Raw genomic sequence first — 5,559 nt, 5'->3', positions numbered from 1 at the left:
ATGGCTATGATTTATTCTTAGTCTTCCTAGGAAACTCTCTCTTTTTATTTTAACCTACCCCTATATATATTTATATATATATATATATATATATATATATAGAAAAGGGTTCAAATAAGAATAAGGAGTTTCCTAAGAATGGTAAGAACCAATGAATTTTTGACATTTGACATTATAAATGATGGTGAAAGAACAATTCTAGGAAACTATGTTGGTTATAATGATGAAAGAGTAATTCTAGGAAACTATGTCGGTTATTGGTAATTTTAAATCTCAACCATTGATTAATATGATCTAATGGCTATGATTTATTCCTAGTCTTCCTATGAAACTACTTATTTTTAGGATAACCCTCCCCTATATATATATATATATATATGTAGGTTAAAATAAAAAGAGATAGTTTCCTAGGAAGACTAGGAATAAATCATAGCCATTTGATCATGTTAACCAATGGTTGAGATTTAAAATTATCAATAACCGACATAGTTTCCTAGAATTACTCTTTCATCATTATAACCGACATAGTTTCCTAGATTGTTCTTTCACCAAAATTTGTAATGCCAAGTGTCAAAAATTTGTTGGTTCTTACCATTCCTATGAAACTCCTTATTCTTATTTGAACCTTTTTCTATATATATATGATCAAATGGCTATGATTTATTCCTAGTCTTCTTAGGAAACTACTTCTTTTTAGAATAACCCCCCTATATATATATATATATATATATATATATATATATTATCTATAAAACATACTGAATGGACACAAATGGTAATTTTCACGCTTAAGGGAGAGACGCCGCTAAAATAAATGAACATTCATCTCCGACGATGACGTTATATGTGAACTTCCGGCGACGTTAACAATCAATTATGGAGGGTAATGATTTTGTATTGAATGTGTTATTTATGTTCATTATCTAGCAATCAAGGTCACTGTCGGTTACAATCGGGTTCTAACTCAATCTCTGGTAATGATCGATACATTATTATTATTATTATTCCCTCAATTGCAATCAATACTATGGTAATATTCTAATCAATTCATTTTAATTCAAGTCAGTTCGAATTCTTCAATTCCTGACCTGCCCTTCCACCCGTTTAATGTGTGTTAAAATTGCACCATCAGGTATCTTATTTTGATTTTAAAATTGCATATATGCGTTTTGGGAATGAAGGAATAGGTAAAACATCAGACTATTTTTTAACTAATTATGTTTTGTGTTGGTTTTAGGTATGTTTGTGAGGATATAAATCCAAGCTTAATCTCTATCATTCAGATTCAAGTTAGGGTTCATCTTTGCAGATTCAGGTATTTGATTCAATTATGCGATAGGGACCCAGGTCCATCTGTAGGAGTGGTTGGGGATGTATCCCTTTTGGAACGGGCTTTCTCCCTTCCCATTCAAACGGTTAATAGCATCCCCCCAAGTTGTCGTTTGGCGTTTGCTCAAACTTTGGCATGTGCTTTACGCAAGGTATTGGATTCACCAGGCTCGATTGAGAATTGGGTCAAATTACTATTGTTGCCGCGTTGTACTTTAAGGGTGGTGAAACCTTCCACTAGGCAGGAACGCAGGTCAGGGAATCGAAAGTCTTTGCAATGTAGTAGCATTCAGCAAGCACTTGTGGGGTGGAAAGATGGATCTGGTTTTGCTAACTTGGTTCTTTCTCTCTTTGATAACGTGGGGGAAGTACTTTTTCTAAAAGAGAGGTGGGAGGGGAGGAGGGTTCTGAAAAAAGCCTCAATATTAAACAATGTCTCAGGAAAGTCAGGGATGGTCATTTCACAGCTGCCGTCAAGGTATTATGCTCAAGTGGGGTTGCCCCTCTCAGAGATTCAACCATGAAAGCCCTCATTGATAAACACCCAGTGGTGCCGCCTCCGTCCTTGCCTTCTAGCTCTGTCGCCCGGCCTACTCTCTCGGTGGACGGGGACTGTGTGCTTAGATGTATCCGATCATTTCCTAAAGGGACCTCATGCGGGAGAGACGGGATGCGGGCGCAACACTTGTTGGACACTCTTAGTGGTGAGGGATCAGTGACTTCCATGGGTCTGCTCTCAGCCATCACTGAAGTCGTCAACTTGTGGCTAAGGGGTCTGTGCCCAAAGTTGCTCGCTGAGTTTATTGCTTCGGCCCCCCTTACCCCTTTATTAAAGCCAGATAATGGAATTCGGCCCATTGCTGTGGGGGCTATCTGGCGTAGGTTGGTTTCTAAAGTGGCTATGAAGACTGTTGGGAAGGAAATGACTCAGTATTTAGGGGACTTTCAGTTTGGGGTTGGGACCCTAATGGGGCAGAGGCGGTGCTTCACAGCGCGAACAGGTTTCTTAACTCCTTTCATGCGGACGGTTCTTTAGCTATGCTTACCGTGGACTTCTCCAACGCCTTCAATATGGTCGACCGCACAGCCCTTCTCCGGGAGGTTCATCATCATTACCCGTCTATCTATCTATGGATCCAGTTCCTTTATGCCCAACCGGCTAGGTTGTACGTTGGTGATGACTGTATAGGGGCTACTACTGGGGTTCAGCCGGGAGACCCCCTTAGGCCCCTCCTCTTTGTCTTAGCCTTACACCCTCTTGTTCTCCGGGTACAAAATGGTTGTAACCTCCCATTTCATGCTTGGTACTTGGATGATGGGACTATTATTGGTGGTGCCAACGAAGTCGCTAAAGCCCTAGACATAATCAGCTCGGGAGGGCCATCATTGGGGCTTCAACTTAATATTAAGAAAACCGAGGTTTTTTGGCCAACGTGTAATGGAGTGAAAGTTAAAGATGGGCTTTTCCCTAGTGGGATTGGTAGACCAGAGAGAGGGGTAAAGCTCCTTGGAGGGGCTGTTAGTCGAGATCCATACTTTATTAAGGAGTTGGCGAGCGGAGAGCATCTCGTGCGGTTGATCTTATGAAACTCTTACCTTGCCTTAGGTATCCCCAGAGCGAACTCCTCCTGCTTAGGTCTTGCATGGGGGTTGCTAAGTTACTTTTTGGGTTACGAACATGCCACCCCCATATGATGGATGATGCGGTATCCTGTTTTGATAAGGGGCTTCGAGAAGCCATCGAAGACATAGTTGTATGTGGAGGCCCGTTCTTTGGTGATCTTCAGTGGCGACTTGCATCTTTACCGATGCGCTTGTGGGGCTTAGGCCTTCTTTCGGCTCATGATGTTGGGGTTTGCGCTTTTGTAGCATCGAGGGCCCAGTCTTGGAAGCTACAGAATCACATCTTAAGGAATAGCGGAGTTGTCGACCAGGACTCAGACTACGTGCAGGCCCTGGAACGCCTAAATGGCGCTCTCCCAGACTTTTGACATTGGCGGTTACTCTAATAAGGACACCGCCCCACCAAAGCCTCAAAAAACTTTGGCGAATGCCCTTTTTGGCAAAATCGCTCAGAGCCTGGGAAAAGTTTTTAGATTGTCCCCCTGACAGAAGGCGGTTATTGAATGCCTACAAGGTCCTCATGCCCAAGATTTTCTGACCGTTATCCTGATTGATGGCTTGGGCCAAAGCATGTCTGCGGTCGAGTATAGGGCCATTTTTAAGTACCGTTTGATGGTCCCAATGTACCTAGAAGACGAAACATGTTCGATCTGCCGTAAGGCTTGCCTGGATAAATTCGGAGAGCATGCGGTTCATTGCAAGGAGATGCATGGGTTCAAATACCGACATGATTGGGTGCGGGACGTTCTTTGGGACATCTTAAGGCGAGCTGGGATATCAGCTAAAAAGGAAGCCCCCGTAAACTTCCTTACCATGGAAGGGAGATCCGCTCTACGACCGGCAGATTTGCTCGTCTTTGGCTGGGCCGGGGGAAACACGCTTGTGTTGACCTCACAGGGGTATCTCCTTTAGCTGGTTTGAGGGATAATGGGTTTGTAGCTGGGCAAGCAAAGAAAAGGGCTGAAACGAAGAAGGTGGAGAAACATGCTAAAGCCTGCGAAGAGAACCAACATGTTTTTGTCCCTCTGGCTTTTGATACCTTTGGCTCCTTGGCACCGAAGCTATCCGTTTCCTAACCAGGGTCCAACAGGTTGTGCATAACAATGTGTCGACTCCAAAGGGGCAAGGGTATGTCTTTAGCAGGCTAGGGTTTGCAATTCAGAAAGGGGTGGCGGCGCAGCTTGTTGCCCGCCTACCTGCTATGTTGATGTAATATCTATGTTTCTATATAATGAAAAATGATCGGATATACAAATTTAATAATAAAATATATATTACACTTAAAAAAAACAAATTATGCGATACAAATTTGTTTTTCGCCTTGTTTTATAAATCAATTGGCCGCATGAACGATTCTGATGATGTTACAGTCAATTGACATTAGATCGAGTGATTTTGTTTGTGATATTCATATATGTCACCAGGATGATATATGATTAGATGATGGTTATGGTACTGTAGTCGTGAGCGAATTGAGGTGTTATAGCTTGATATGGAATTTAGATGCTCGATTCTTGTTACTAACTTGATTAAAGATGGTTGATTATTATTTGCATTGATAATTTTGGTTTTTGCTAAAGTATTGAAGTATTTGGAGATTTAATTCGGTTTTTTTGCTAAATTTTTGCGATTTGTGGTTCTGGTCGCAGCCCTGGGTGACAGTTTAATAGGTGGCCTCGGCTGTAAAGTTCATTCACCGTGAGTAAAAGTGTCTTATCTAATATTTACTTATTCTCTGTAAAACTCTGTTTATGGCATGACATTTTATATTAATTGTGTTTGGTTGCAGAGAATGCGACTCGTGGTAGGACAACATACATGCACTGCAAAGCGAGGAGAGGAAGGAGTACAAATGTGCTTTGTTATTTGGTAGCATTCGGTTATATTTATTAGATTAATTAGTGTCAAATGAAGTTATGAATTTGAATAACCTTTTGCAGGTTGAATGCCCTAAGCATATGACCTCAGTTTCTACATTGAAGTATGTGCGGTCTAGGCGACCGGGAGTGCTATTGGCACCATTTCAATGGAAGGTTATTCTCCCATTCGAGTCTTAATAATAACACAAGACTTATAATATATGGGTTTTAACCTGCATATGTTATGTAAGGCGGTTAGGAATATAACCAGTGGCGAATGGTGTCAACAACTACATCAACATCTTTAGGGGACACGATGCTGATAATGAAAGCAGATTTGGAAGGGTACAATTTCTCCAAACTTATGATTATTTAAGTGATTACAGTGAAGAGTTGTTTATGTTGTGTTTGAAGTTGTTGACATATCAAATCAGCAAGGTTAAGATCGCCTTCAGTTGATCTGTTGATGCATCAGCATATGGCCTTCATCTTAATTGACTGACTCCTTTAAAGAACATCTCTATGGTGCGCATTTATTTAATTGTTTAGAGCTTTAGTTTGTTAAAATATGAGTTTTTTGTGCAATTATATGCTTGCACCTTAAGCTTAATTGATTAAATTATCTTGATGTATCTCTGGTTGGATGTGTAGTGTTGTTGGCCACTTGGAATCAACTAATGGAAACAAGCTCCATTGCCGATGCCATCATAGTGGTGAGTATTAACAAGTTTTTTGAAATTATAATTTT

The 5,559-nt window shown here is 40.9% G+C and overlaps 1 long non-coding RNA gene across 1 annotated transcript; it reads left to right on the top strand.

Moving 5' to 3' along the window:
* The first annotated feature begins 888 nt into the window (after positions 1 to 888).
* On the top strand, positions 889 to 4,971 carry LOC143594065 (uncharacterized). Its single transcript, XR_013146251.1, has 3 exons — positions 889 to 974; positions 1,238 to 1,315; positions 4,602 to 4,971. It is a non-coding gene; the product is annotated as an uncharacterized LOC143594065 (long non-coding RNA).
* Positions 4,972 to 5,559: the final 588 nt, after the last annotated feature.

This window comes from Bidens hawaiensis, unplaced genomic scaffold (assembly GCF_021521415.1).
Source record: "Bidens hawaiensis isolate Kalapana, Puna unplaced genomic scaffold, B.hawaiensis_p1.1 tig00043034_1, whole genome shotgun sequence".
Lineage (NCBI taxonomy): Eukaryota > Viridiplantae > Streptophyta > Magnoliopsida > Asterales > Asteraceae > Bidens > Bidens hawaiensis.
The sequence above is the reverse complement of the archived record's forward strand: the minus strand, read 5'-3'. Positions and strand labels throughout refer to the sequence as shown.